General features: G+C 42.3%; 1 protein-coding gene across 4 annotated transcripts in view; it reads right to left on the bottom strand.

Annotated features, from left to right (window-relative positions):
- SH3PXD2A (SH3 and PX domains 2A) overlaps window positions 1-15795 on the bottom strand; it is a 266755-nt gene that overhangs the window by 74836 nt on the left and 176124 nt on the right. The gene's annotated exons all lie outside the window — the stretch shown is intronic.

The raw sequence follows: 15795 nt of genomic DNA, 5'->3' as shown, positions 1-15795 counted from the left end.
CATCCATCCTATAAGAGAGAGTGAGAGTGAGTGTGAGTGAGTGTGTGTGTGTATATATATATATATATATATATATATATATATATATATACATGAAATTTAGTGAATATGTGAGTGCTCTGGATTGTGTATTTTGTATGTTGTACATACAAATACACACACACACACATATATATATATATATATATATATATATATATATATATATATATATATATACACACACATATATATATACACATATATATACACACACACACACACACACACACTTGACCATTTTTGATCACCGGTCATTTAGATCACTCCAAAGTCTGTGGGCACAGGATACATTGGCTTAGCTATTCTGCCCACTACACTTTGATATCACCTACTTGTTATGGTTATTAATCCTTATTCCAATTATATCTGGCGATAGGCTGGCAATGTTTACATCCAACAAAATATCGTAGAGACATCGTGTCTTTGTAGAATGCAACTATGTATTGTACTGAATGTACCCAGTTAAATTATTTTGTCTACAGACTGCAAGATGCCACAGCAAATAAAAAATATTCTCCTGGAAGTCCAAGATTTCAGAGGTTAAATGAATATAAATAACAACGAAATCCAGTAATTAAAAAAATATTGGCACCTTGAGAGCCGTGCGCAGCCCATGCGTGGCGTTTATGAATGATGGTAGCGTGACTTAGCATTTTTTATTCATTAAAATAAATCGATAGGTACAATTTCCCTGAATGAAGCAAGTGACTCCTCGATCTATTTCAATGAGTGAAAATGCTGCATCATGATATGCACTGGATATGCACAACGAGTAAAAAGCTTTGCAATGGAGATATAGTCTGTATATTTGAAGTATATTCTGTTAATGCTTTGAGTCCATGCTTTTCCTTTTAAATGAAAATAAAATTAAAATTAATCACAAAAATGCACAAATTGGGATCAAATCCAATTATTATAGAATCATTAAAATAAGGCATGTTCTGTGTGCCCTCAAATAAGGCCTTTTTTTTTTTTTTTAAACAAAAGAACAGGAGGCTGTTAAAAGGAATGCAACTGTACCAAAATATCAGCATGTAAGCAGATACTCTGAATAATGCACTTTAAACATTCTATAAATCAAATTAAAAAGGTTTGTATGCATTTCTGTTTTGAAAGTCAAACCTCCATGTTTGCATGTGAAAATGAATATTCATTCAGATTTTGGTTTAAGGTGGAAACTGCTTTTGAATGATATCACCGTGGCCAACAGGGAGCCATTGCAAGCCCAATGGCTGTAAAACTTCAAAAGAAATCCCTAGCCTCGCTGCTGGGCTCAGCTTTGCTTCCTTTAAAGACCAAAGCGGGAGCTTCAAACAGTTTAACAAAATATTAATTATTAGAAATTGCTTCAATCTTAGCCAAGGCCTTCTTGTAGACAGATGTTTAAATTTAAGCTGTGCCCTGCACGTTTTCTGCATAAGATACAAAAATAAAAAAAAACAACACAAAAAACACAAAAACAATAAGAACAAAAATTAAATAAAAAAAAAAAAAACAGCAGAAACCCCCCAATATAAACAAACAAGTCAGCAAGTGTTCATGCTTCCCTGCCACATCTGCTTTACATTTGACTTTCTTTTTCAAATGTTATACACAAATTGTTCCCAGTGTTACAGGAAAAAAAGATTTATCATATACACATGTGACGTACTCCGTTTAGAAAACGTGTGCGCTCGCAGAAAAATGAAAGAAAACAAAAGCTGGCACTATTTATGTGCGTTAGTGAGGGCTTAAAGCAGGCTTCCCCAAACTCCGGCCCTCCAGATGTTGTTGAACTTCAACTCCCATTATTCTCAGCCTGTTTCATTCATAGAATCATGGGAGTTGTAGTTCAGCAACATCTGGTGGGCCGGAGTTTGAGAGAGAGACACTAGGCACTTTAACCACTTCATCTCATTGACGTGGTTATGGTGCTTGGAATCCCTTTTTTTAAAGCATTTAACTATTTTATACTGAATGTGTGACTTGGCAGCCCACACCCTCCTGTGATCAAGGCAGTGGCCAAAACATTTGGGTATTTTTGTCTCCAGCCCTAGGTCAGTATACCGTTTTTGAAGGTAACCTTGTTGCACTTTATTTATGTGAATTAAGGTGTAGATGCTTTGCACTTTATCTTTATTGCACTTTTGACTGTACACTTATGACATGATATATTGTATCTAATTGAATAAATATTTTTGCATGAAATGGTGTGCTGTGGGTTTGCATGTGTAATCTTGATATGGTAACAAGGTTTTTAACCCATTCTAGCACCCTGCTTTAAATAGTGCATGTTTATAACACAGGGGATTACCTACTGGAGTTGAGCGCTATCTATATTTCTTATAAGCCCACACCCTGTTTTCAAACTGTTTAGCACAAATTGGGACATTACCAGCCATCGAGGTACCAGCCCCGTTGCCTGAGATTGCATGATGTGTAAGTTTAATTTTCTCATCATTTGTCTAAAAGATATGCACAGGTAAGCAAGATTAATTCATCCACAGTTAACTTAACCCACTCATCCATACAAGTTGGAACAGCAATAACAAGCTTGGGAAAGCTTATAACCATTTGCTATCTGCCCATCATTGCTGGTTTGTACAGTTTATGTAAATATAAACACCACCATTATTTCAGCAAGGATGGAAAGGCTGTGGTTTGGGTGCCAGGAGAGCAGTTGGCCATCCAAATACATTTTGACAACGAACTGCATGCACCAAAACTATTACAATAAGTTGTGGTAGTTATGGTGCTTAGAGAGCTACTTCAACCACAGGGGACCTCATTTAGGGAAAGGTACCTCTACTGCTTTCTGTTAGTGGAAGAAAAAAAATACACGAGATTCTGACAGCAACAGAAGTAACAATGATGTCCTAATGAATGGTCCTGTAGTGAACTGAAATGGCAACCTTTTCCTGATGGTTTAAAAGCATATTAAAGCATGTTTTTGTTGTATTGGATGACCCAGAAAGACAATCGAATTCATACACGTAAGCTCACCGACGTAAAAACACAAGCTCGCTAATACACACAAATAGTTTCACTGACAGACAATCTCACAGACACACACAGACAAGCTTACTGGTACACATACACAAATGTAGTACAGACAAACTGACACACACACACACAAGCTTACTACAGACAAACTCATTGGTAGACAAACAGAAGCTTACTACAGACAAGTTTACTGTTACATGCACACATTATCACTACAGACAAGCTCACTGACACACATACACATGCTCACTACAGACAAGCTCACTGATACTCACATGGTCACTACAGAAGGACTCAATGACACACACATGACCACTACAGACATGCTCAATGTCACACAGAAGCTCACTACAGACAAGCTCACTGATACAAACATGCTCAAAACAGACAAGCTCACTGACACACACACATGGTCACTGAAACACATACACATGCTCACTACAGACAAGCTCATGGAAACAAGCTCACTACAGACAAGCTCACTGATACAAACATGCTCAAAACAGACAAGCTCACTGACACACATACACATGCTCACTACAGACAAGCTCACTGATACTCACATGGTCACTACAGAAGGACTCAATGACACACACATGACCACTACAGACATGCTCAATGTCACACAGAAGCTCACTACAGACAAGCTCACTGATACAAACATGCTCAAAACAGAGAAGCTCACTGACACACACACATGGTCACTGAAACACATACACATGCTCACTACAGACAAGCTCATGGAAACAAGCTCACTACAGACAAGCTCACTGATACAAACATGCTCAAAACAGACAACTCACTGACACACACACACATCTTACTTCAGCAATTTACTAAACTTTACATAAAACAGTTGTGATGGTAGTCACCATCTCTGGGACCATGTAAACTCTGACCTTCACTCTGGCAGATTTTTTAAAGGGACACTATATTCACCCAGACCACTTCAGCTCAATTAAGTGGTCCGGGTGCCAGGTCCCTCAGCTTTTAACACTGCTATGTTTACATTGCAGGGTTAATCCAGCCTCTAGTGACTGTCTTCCTGACAGCCGCTAGAGGCGCTTCTGCGACGCTGGATGTGAAATTCACACCTAGCGTGCAGAACGTCCATAAGAAAACATTGAGAAATGCTTTCCTATGGACTGTGGACTCCTATGGACTCTTGCCGTGCACGCGCATTCCGCTCCACTCGGGAGCTAACTTCGGCAGGGGAGGAAAGGTCACCAGCGCTGAGGGAGCCCGGCGCTGGATTAAAGCAAGTAGCTGAAGGGGTTTTAACCCCTTCAGCACCAAGGGAGGGGGGCCTGAGGGTGGGGGGGGGGGTCCTAAGGAGTATATAGTGTCAGGAAAATGAGTTTGTTTTCCTGACATTGTAGTAATTCTTTAATAACTGTTGGCCTCTATTACCTCCCAGGGTTGCTCCACCTTCAGCTGGGATTATGTGTGACTGGGTTTGCTGTTGGTAGCAATGGAACTGTGGGTTTTTGTATGTTTGACACTATGATTTACCAGATTTTTCTTATGTCTAAGTCACGCTGTGCTCATTATATGTGTGTATTATAGTTCGGTTATATATCACATGTTATGTGTGCTCTCCTATCCTGCGGATGCTTTTTACCAACTAGGTGGATTTGGCTGTAAAACCTGTGCAGCGCCACTGTTGGTTGTGAAGATCTTGAAACAGTTATGTTTTCAACTTGAATAGCAAGGCACAATAATTTGAATATTCAGGTAGATTTGCATATTATGGTTTATGGTTTATGCAGGCAGGTTACACTTTTCTTGCAAGTGTTAGTCTTCCCCACTCCTTTATCATTATTGTATTGTTATAGGAGTGCTTGTATGATTCACCATTTGATTGTTATTAGTGTATAGGTTACATATAGGATTGAGTGCGTCACCATAAGTGTGATGGAGTCTTGTTAGAGGCTAGTCCTGAGTAAATATAAAGCATTGTGTGCTATCTGATTTGTTTGTGGATTCTAGTAACAGCGTTTTCAGGTCTGTTGACTGACTGCCCTGGTTTCTGATCCGGAGGACCTGTTCAGAAAGAGCTAGGTGTGTTTGTAAAGGCAGTATTTGGACGCAGCGCAGGCAAAGGTATCTATACCTGCCTGGGAGAGGTGCAGAAAAGGTAGAAGGAAAAATATCTGTCTGGAAGGAGAAAGGCCATCCAGAGGAAAGAGAGCTATAACCACTTCATCCTTCTCCAACGGAAAAGTTCCCCAGAGACCCCAGTCCAACGTTTGCAACCGGGTCTGAAGCTCTCCAGAGTCCTCTGGACCATGCAGGTAAGAGTTCCGTTCTAATCTCTCTGATACCAACAAAGTGTTTACATGTGTATTAAGAAAAATAAAGCCCAAAATGTCCCAGCTGGTCATTTGGACACTCCCTCTGTCATGCACAGGTGGACAGTAAATTACAACTTCCTCTCTGCAATGCACATGTGTCTGCATGGCTAAATCTTGACAATGCTTTTGAACTGCAGCCAAAAACAGAGGAGAATTTGGGGAGGACTCTGGATACACATTGAGACATATTTTCACTATGCAGAAGCATTCTTTGGAGATACAAATGCCAGGCTATAGTGAGATAGCCGAATATGAGCATTCTGTACACATACAGTCATAATGGTAACATTCTAATGGTGTTTGGAGAATATGCATTCCTTAAAACACCAGAAAATTCCCAATTACTACTCAGCAAATTGTACTGTACAATTTCTCGATGTTTTTTCATTTTTTTAATTTTTCTGACCTTGTAGAGTTGTAAGCCAAGGCTTTCCACAGTATCAACAAATATTTCATGATGTCGTCACAATCAACAAGACAATAATAACAAGTTAATAAGAGAATTTACAAAAAGTCTATCCTTCTAAATACTGCTTGCCCCTGTGATTCATTTAAAATAAAATTTTATAAAGCCCTCACGCACACTTGGTTGGATTTCTCTGTCGACTGTTTTCTGTATGCTGTTCTTATGAGTTATTGGTACCGACCTTTTCGATTTTTGGATTTTCAACTCACATTAATGTAATTGGGAAAGAATGCTGTGCTATGAAAAAAAAAAAAAGAAATCTTGAAGTATTGTTTAAAAAAAAATAAAAAAAAATCTTAAAATGCAAAAAACTTAAAAAAATAAAATAATAAAGGTATTTCCATAACACTGGATCCTTTTGCAATCACTCATTAAGCAACCATGGCAAATTATCTCTCCTCTATGGACTACCTCATGCCCATTGATGTTTTGAGATTCCACGGATAGATTTCTGTTTTAGCCAACACTTCAAGGAATCTGGACCCTCGTTAAGTTTGTGAAGTTTATTGGAAAGCACACTGTAAGCTGTTCCATGCTGATCACATCATTAATGTGAGATTTCAGAACGATTCTAGAAAGAGGAGATGCTTTCTACAGGCCAAACGCAAACATCTGTAAGACGTATTTGTTTTATCTGCATGAGGACCATTATTCCCAGGTTCACATAAAACCAGATTTAACTACCTCACCTACTGACTGTAACTAATTAATAGAATTCTCATCACACCACCCCAAATTGTTTAGACTTCACTTAAGGTGGATCCTCCCTCTGTACGGAGATCTGTATACATCTTGCGAACTAGCTCTTTCACCAGAAACTGACGCTGTTTTGCTTTTTTAACCCCAGCTTTTAATTTACCTACTGGCACATTTCCAGCGCCAACCTCTTCAACAACAGCAAAACAGACTAAACGCCGTTAACATCCATCTCTGGAAGCCATCTTGCAAGAGATACAGAGTGACTGAAGTTTAACTTTTTTTTCTTTAAATAATTGTTGGCAGTCTTGGCTTATGGGACACAGCCCTGTTGATAGAGTACGTGCCAAAGTTGATATACTATCAATGTTATTCCTCTGTATACTTTGTAGAACATTTCCAACCTAGAATGCAGCAGAACAGCTGGTCAGGTTTGTTCATTACATGTTGGTCCACTGAGGGTAGACACACTACATCTGTTTCTGTATGTATGGTGTCTGTTTAATATGTTTGGATACATTTTACAAGTGATTTACTAAATTTTTATTTTTATTTTAATATTTTGAAAAATTACTTTGAAAATCGTGGCCAAAATGATTGCATTGAGGCCTATATTAGAGACTATGAATCAATGTGTTCTCCCCATGATTACAGTTGTATAGTCGTGAAGCAGTACACAAGTGCTTAGAAATATTTAAAATATCTTCAAATCACACAACAGTAACCCTACCCCCCACCCTAGCAAAAAAATATATGTGTACATAATGTCTTAAGGATACAGTCTGAATAACAAAAAATATATATATTACTACTTCTTAATAAATGAATGGTATAGCACAGGCATAGGCAACCTTCGGCACTCCAGATGTTTTGGACTACACCTCCCATGATGCTTTGCCAGCATTATGGGTGTAAGAGCATTATGGGGGATGTGGTCCACAACATCTGGAGTGCCGAACGTTGCCTATCCCTGGTATAGCATATTATTGATGTAGATGGTTATTGTTCTGCCACCCAAAATGTTTCAAAGGAGAGTATCTGATTGTCTGCTAATTTCCTGCACACCACAGATGTTTGGGGGTTTTAATTAAGAAAAAAACAAATGATGCAAAGCAGAGCTTTTTCCACCCTCATTTGGAGAACTGGTAAATGTTCCAAATTATTTTTCATTATTATAACATACTGTACATGTCGAAAAAAAATTTACATTTGTGTGCGAGGGTATGTGTTTTTGTTTATCAGAAACAATGATTTTGTCATCTCTCAAACAAAACCTTAGTAAGCATTATGGGTAATGTAGTCCATAACAACAGCTAGCATGCAAAATAATCTCTTGACTGTAAACTACATGGTGACATTCTTGTGAACCGCAGACTAGACATGCTGATTTAATGGCAAGATTGCTGGAAAAGCTTTTTGCCAACTTGATTCCTACTCCAATTAAAAAGGTAGTGGAATGTCATTTGTCATCCCAGTGACATGTTGCCTACTCATTGCAATTCCCATTATCGAACATTTATGTTTGGCCAAAAATCAGTGTAGATCAGGGATGCCCAATCGGTAGATCCCTAGATGTTGTAGAACTACTGGTTCCATGATGTTCTGCATGCCTTTAGAATGACTACGCATCATGGAAGCTGTAGTTCCAAACATCTGGAGACAGGGCCGGCGCGTCCCAGCAGCCCCACTGGACCACCAATGAGAGACCCATGCCAGCTTTCCAGGTAGGGAGGCTGGGTGGGAAATTTAAATTAAATTTAGATTATTAGTTACTGTGAGTGTATGTGTGTGCGCATGTGAGTGTGTCTGCATGTGAGTATGTGTGTCTGTCAGTGTGTGTGTGTGTGTGTGTGTGCATGTGAGTATGTGTGTCTGTCAGTGTGTGTGTGAGTGAGTATGTCAGTATGTGTGTCTGTCAGTGTGTGTGTGAGTGAGTATGTCAGTATGTGTGTCTGTCAGTGTGTGTGTGAGTGAGTATGTCAGTATGTGTGTCTGTGAGTGTGTGTGTGAGTGTGTGTGTGAGTGAGTATGTCAGTATGTGTGTCTGTCAGTGTGTGTGTGAGTATGTGTGTGTGTGTGTATGTGTGGGCATGTGAGTGTGTGTGTCTGTCAGTGTGTGTTTGTCAATGAGTCTGTCAGTGTGCGTGTGAGTGGCAGTCAATGAATGAGTGTGTCAGATAAGTGAGTCTGGCTGTCAGAGACGTCTATGTGTTTGTCATTGAGTGTGTGTGACTGTCAGTGTTTATACACCCCTGACTGTAGCGTGGCCAAGCGGAGTGTACCGTGGTACAGGAACTTCTGTTTCCTGTACCTGGCAGGACTGACAGGAAAAGCTCACTGTAACGGGATTCGCTCAGCCACGCTACAAGAAAGGTAGGAGGCACACCAGGAAGGGGAGGGGACCACTATGGGGGCGGGTGGCGCACCAAGGGACAGAGAGAGGAGTGGAGAGATACCCTGAGGTACAGGAAAAGGAGGGTGGGGGGAGAGGAACACTTAGCGACAGGGAACAGAGGGGGGAGGGGAGAGGAACAGTAAGGGTCAGAGAAGGGAGGGGACCATTAAGGGACGGGGAGAGGGGCTGGATGTGAAAGAAACACACAGCGGGGCTTGAGAAGGAAAGAGACACACACAAAGGAGCTGGGAAGAGTAAAAGACACAAAGGGGCTGGGAGAAAAGGAGTCACACAAAGGGGCTGGGAGGAGTAAGACACACAAAATGTGGGAGGATGTAAGAGGAAAGATAGGAGACACACAAAGGCAAAAATAGGAGATAAAATACACTAAAGGGAGTCAGATATTTAAAGACGGGATAAGAAACACAAAAGGGAGGTTAAGAGGTACACAGGTGAAGATGTTTTGGGGGGGGCGGAAAAATGCATCTTCGCCTATGTACCCAAAATTATTTGCACCGGCCCTGTCTGGAGAGCTACCTTTTGGGCACCCCTGGTGTAGCCTGTCAGAAACTGTGTGTTTGGATTTCTGCATTTTCAAGCCTACAGTTCCAAACACAGCCACAGAGAGGTGTATGGAGTTAGGACATTTTATAAACTCAGAATTCCTCCCTCACTAAATTCTCTAAACGTTGCTCCTAAACTCCTCATGGAGAAACATTTACACACACACAACAAAAAAAATAATGACTAGTCTTGCAAACGTCTAGCACAAATACAAAAGAATAAGGGCAGAATGAAAATGTATTAACTAGCCAAATAAAATAACATCACTTGACATTCTTCTCCGTTCTCTGATTTTGGCCTCAGTATTGCATTTCGTATTCCAATTTCCCACAATTCTCTGATCGGTGAATAAATCACTACTGTATTATGGTAGAGCAAACTTTTTCCATCAACACCGAGGCCTCTAATCACAAACCATAAGCTCAGATCCTTATGTATCTGCTGAGTTAAGCACAAATTGACTAGAAGCAAATAAATGATTGTTTTAAAAAAAAAAGGGAAGCTGTATGCCTGCTACTTATTACATCTGTTTAATAAAAAATAATAAAGTACTTTAGGGATTTAAGGCATCAGACCCTATAATAATGCAATAGCACTGGTTGGGGATGTTTTTTGTTAGGAAATGTTGGGAAATATAAAGTACGCACACAGAGGAAGCTGACAGTAAGTGGGTCGGATCTATAAAACAAGTACTGTAAACATGCACATCTCTTCCTGACTCATCACACTGGCTGCAGAATTAGTTCCAGGTGCTGTTTGCAAGCTGGTAGTGATTCTATATTGTGTGTTTGTAACGGACCAACAGTCCTGGCATTGTGAGCCCTACAGATGTGTAAGTGGTTGTGGTGGCAGTCCGAGCACTAGGACCCCTATAGATGTTTAAGTGGTTGTGGTGGCAGTCCTGGCACTGGGAGCCCTATAGATGTATAAGTGGTTGTGGTGGCAGTTCTGTCACTGGGAGTGTGTGTGTGTGGGGGGGGGGGGGGGCAATGTCTGTAGTGGGGCAGTGTGTGAATGTGTGGTGAGGAGGGATTGGGGGTCTTTCAGAATTTTGTTTTTTTTTTAATAAAAATAAATAAATGTATGTCCCCCCTCCCTTCTTACCTCTACGGAGGGAGGAGGGGGGACATTTCTCGATTCCTGGTGGTCGTAGTGGTGAGAGTGAACTCTAGCCCACAGTTCTAGGGCTAGAGTTCTCTCTCGCGAGATCCGGAGCGTTGCCGGGGTGACCGCAGCAATGCTCCGTGCAAGCGAGAGAAGGACCCAGAGGAGCTGTAGGCTGAGCTCCCGGGTCCTCTCTCCCTCCCCTACCGGCTGCCCGCATGGTGCCTGTGGATCGGGGAGGGAGATCACCGATGAAGGCACATTGCAGGGCTGGCGCTTGGATAGTGCCAACCCTGCATTAGCCGGCAAGGCAGAGCCTGGGGGGGGCAATTGCCCCGCTGCCCCCACCTGGATCCGTCAGTGGTGCCAGGACTGCCACCACAACCACTTACACATCTGTAGGGCTCCCAGTGCCTGGACTGCCACTACAACCACTTACTAGATATGTGCAAGTCTTTTTGTGTAAGCATCCGAATGTCCAAAGTTCCCGAATTTCCGAAGTTCGGTAGTTCAGAAGTGCCGAACCAAATACCATTGTTCTGAATTGCAGAAGCAGCCAGATTTTTTTACTTACCCAAATTTCCGAACCAAAACAATTTTTTCCCCATGCACATCCCTACATTATAGTGCCATGTGTACCCGCCTCCCTCGCAGCCCTCCCTTGCAGTACATCAAGGGTAAAAAAAAAAAAAACACTTTATTTACTCGCCCGATTCAGTCGGTGCTATGCCTTCTTTTACATCATCCGATAGGGGGGACCTAATGGACATGCGCAGTGAGTGCAGGAAATACATAAGCGTCAGGCGACCAAGAGTCTGTTAAACTCAGGGAAACGCCTCTAGTGGCTGTCTGGTAGGTAGCCACTAGAGGCTGTCTTAGTACATTGCAGTTACTCTAAAACTCTAAAACTAAGGGGGACAGGGACACTGCACCCAGACCACGTCAATGAGATCTGATCAATGAGATAACGTGGTCTGGGTGCCTATACAGTCCCTGAAATCACTAAACTGCAAATTTAAGCAAGTTAAATTCAAACAATTCTAGCAAGACATATTTGACCTACATATACAGTTGGAGATAAGGGCCATGCCCAAATGAGCTTACACCCCTATATGATGATATTCTGCAGCAGTGGCCAAAAGTTAAGGAGTGATGGGCTGTAAAACTAAATGCTGGCAATCATGGGAAATGTAGTTTTACAACAGCTGGAGGTTGACCTATTGCCCATCTCAGATATATGACATATACTCAGGGGCGGACTGACAGGTCGGGCAGATCGGTCATGGACCGAGGGCCCGAGTCAGTCAGGGGGCCCGGCAGCACAGTCATGCTTCTGCTGTGGAGATCAAAGATCTCCACAGCAGAAGTAAGTTATGCAAAATGCTGTAAGAAGGTTGCAGGGGCCCATAATGACTCCAAGGGCCCCTGCAACCCATCAATCCCCCCACTCCACTCCGTGAGAGACCTGGCAGCATTATACCTGCTCTCACTGCCAGGTCTCTCTCTCCCTGCTCCGTGCTCAGTGTGAGGATGGGAGGCGGGGCAGGAAGTGACATCACAACCCCTGCTTCCCTCTCACACGGAGCACACTGACAGCGTGGATGGAGGAGAGTGAGAAGAGGATCCTGGCCTCCAGAGTGCTGTTTGATGAAGATGGAGGGAGAAAAACATCACATTGTACAGGTAAGCAGGCCCATACACACACTGCCCCTCCCCTCCCCCCCCCCCATATACACACACTGCCCCCCCATATACACATACTGCCCCCCCATATACACACACTGCCCCCCCATATACACACACTGCCCCCCATATACACACACTGCTCCCCATATACACACTGCTCCCCATATACACACTGCTCCCCATATACACACTGCCCCTCATATACACACTGCCCCTCATATACACACTGCCCCCATATACACACTGCCTACCCATATACACATACACTGCCCACCCATATACATAGACTGCACCCCCATATACACACACTGCCCCCCATATACACATACACTGCCCACCCCACACATACACTGCCCCCCCATATATACACACACTGCCCCCATATACACACATACACTGCCCCCCATATACATACATACACTGCCCACCCATATACATACATACACTGCCCACCCATATACATACATACACTGCCCACCCATATACACACACACACTGCCCACCCATATACATACATACATACACTGCCCACCCATATACACACACACTGCCCACCCATATACATACATACACTGCCCACCCATATACACACACACTGCCCACCCATATACATACATACACTGCCCACCCATATACACACACACTGCCCACCCATATACACACACACACTGCCCACCCATATACACACACACACACTGCCCACCCATATACACACACACACTGCCCACCCATATACACACACACACTGCCCACCCATATACACACACACACTGCCCACCCATATACACACACACACTGCCCACCCATATACACACACACACTGCCCACCCATATACACACACACACACACTGCCCACCCATATACACACACACACTGCCCACCCATATACACACACACACACTGCCCACCCATATACACACACACACACTGCCCACCCATATACACACACACACACTGCCCACCCATATACACACACACACTGCCCACCCATATACACACACACACTGCCCACCCATATACACACACACACTGCCCACCCATATACACACACACACACTGCCCACCCATATACACACACACACACTGCCCACCCATATACACACACACACACTGCCCACCCATATACACACACACACACTGCCCACCCATATACACACACACACTGCCCACCCATATACACACACACACTGCCCACCCATATACACACACACACTGCCCACCCATATACACACACACACACACTGCCCACCCATATACACACACACACACACTGCCCACCCATATACACACACACACACACTGCCCACCCATATACACACACACACACACTGCCCACCCATATACACACACACACTGCCCACCCATATACACACACACACTGCCCACCCATATACACACACACACTGCCCACCCATATACACACACACACTGCCCACCCATATACACACACACACTGCCCACCCATATATATATACATACACTGCCCACCCATATATATACATACACTGCCCACCCATATACATACATACACTGCCCACCCATATACATACATACACTGCCCACCCATATACATACATACACTATTCACCCATCTATACACTGCTCCCCATACACACATACATTGCCCTACACATTCACTCACTACACCCCCTCCCCCCCTACACACACACACACTGCACCACTCACACACACCACTGCTCCTATGCCCTACTACAGCCTCATATCCCAGCGGACCCCAGGTAAGTTGTCAAACTATTCTTAAACAGTTTAACCCCTTCAGCCCAGCAGGTTGGGGGAACCTAATGACCCTATTGTGCCAGTAAAACAAGTTTGTTTTCCTGGCACTATAGTGCTCCTTTAACCCCTTAAATCCGGAGGACGTACTATTACGCCCTGCAGGAACCGGCTCTAAACGCCGGCGGGCGTAATAGTACGTCCTCGCCATAATGGCCGCCCACGTGGCCGGCGCTAATCGCCCGCTGCAGATCGCGGTCGGGGGGGATGCCTGGCCCCCCAGGCAACCCCCCCTGTGGCCGGTGACCGCGATCTGCAGTCTCTGATCGCAGTGACAGGCTGTCACTGCGACCAGTATTCAGCATGTGTCAGCCGATTTCAAATCGGCTGACACATGCGGCCGGCGGCTTTCCCCTTCTGCAGATCGCGGTCGGGGGACTTACCTGGCCCCCCAGGCAGTCCCCCTGGGGTCAGTGACTGCGATCTGCTAAGTCTGAGATCGCAGTGACAGGCTGTCACTGCGATCTCAGAGCTCTCTGAACGCAGTGACAGCCTGTCACTGCGATCAGTGTTACATGTGTCAGCCTATTGGCTGACACATGTAACTGGCACAGTGATCCCCCTGCAGATTGGAAGGGGGGAGTGCTTGTACCACCCAGGCACTCCCCCCTGTGGTCAATTACCCAATCTGCAGGAGGTGATCACAGTGACAGGCAGTCACTGTGATCACTGATCCTGTGTGTCAGCCAGTGATGTGAAATCACTGGCTGACACGGTCATTGCCCCCTGTCCTGTAATAAAAATAAAATATTAGTTAAAAAAAGAAATAAAAAAAATTACAGTTACAAATATATATGATCTAAGTATATTCTATTATATATATATGATCTAAGTATATATATATATATACACATACACACACACTTACACATACACGACGTGTATTTAAATATTAATATATATATATATATATATTAATATCAAATTACACGTAGACTGATACTGATTAAATATATATATAATTATTGTTATATATATATTTATATATAATATAAAAAAATATATATGTAAATACGTAAAAAAAAAAAATTTGAAAAATATTTAAAAATAAATAATTAAAAAATATATAGATGTGTTATTTCGTTCTAACTGTATTGTGATATTAATATATATTTATATCAAAATACACGTAGAACAAAATAATATATATATCATAATATATATATCTATATACATAAATATATACGTATATATCACTATATATATACCTATATAAAAATATTTAAAAAAAATTATATATATATATATATATATATATATATATATATATATATATATACGTATATATACACATATGTATATATATACATATATTAATTCTACACATATATTTATGTAATAATTTTACATAATTAGGTATCCTAATTAATTACAATTAGCGGGACCTGCCTGACAACCCATGCCGAAAGTATAGGGAATTTAATTTGCTAGCACTATATTTAACCCTATAACTTTCCAAGACACCATAAAACCTGTACATGGGGGGTACTGTTTTACTCGGGAGACTTTGCTGAACACAGATATTAGTGTTTCAAAACAGTAAAATGTATTACAACGATGATATCGCCAGTAAAAGTGACGTTTTCTGCATTTTTCATGCACAAACAGCACTTACACGGACGATATTATTGCTGCAATACTTTTTACTGTTTTGAAATACAAATATTTGTGTTGAGTGAAGTCTCCCGAGTACAACAGTACCCCACATGTA

Source organism: Pelobates fuscus, chromosome 10, assembly GCF_036172605.1.
Source record: "Pelobates fuscus isolate aPelFus1 chromosome 10, aPelFus1.pri, whole genome shotgun sequence".
Lineage (NCBI taxonomy): Eukaryota > Metazoa > Chordata > Amphibia > Anura > Pelobatidae > Pelobates > Pelobates fuscus.
Note: the sequence above shows the minus strand (reverse complement) of the source record. Positions and strands in the feature narration are given on the sequence as shown.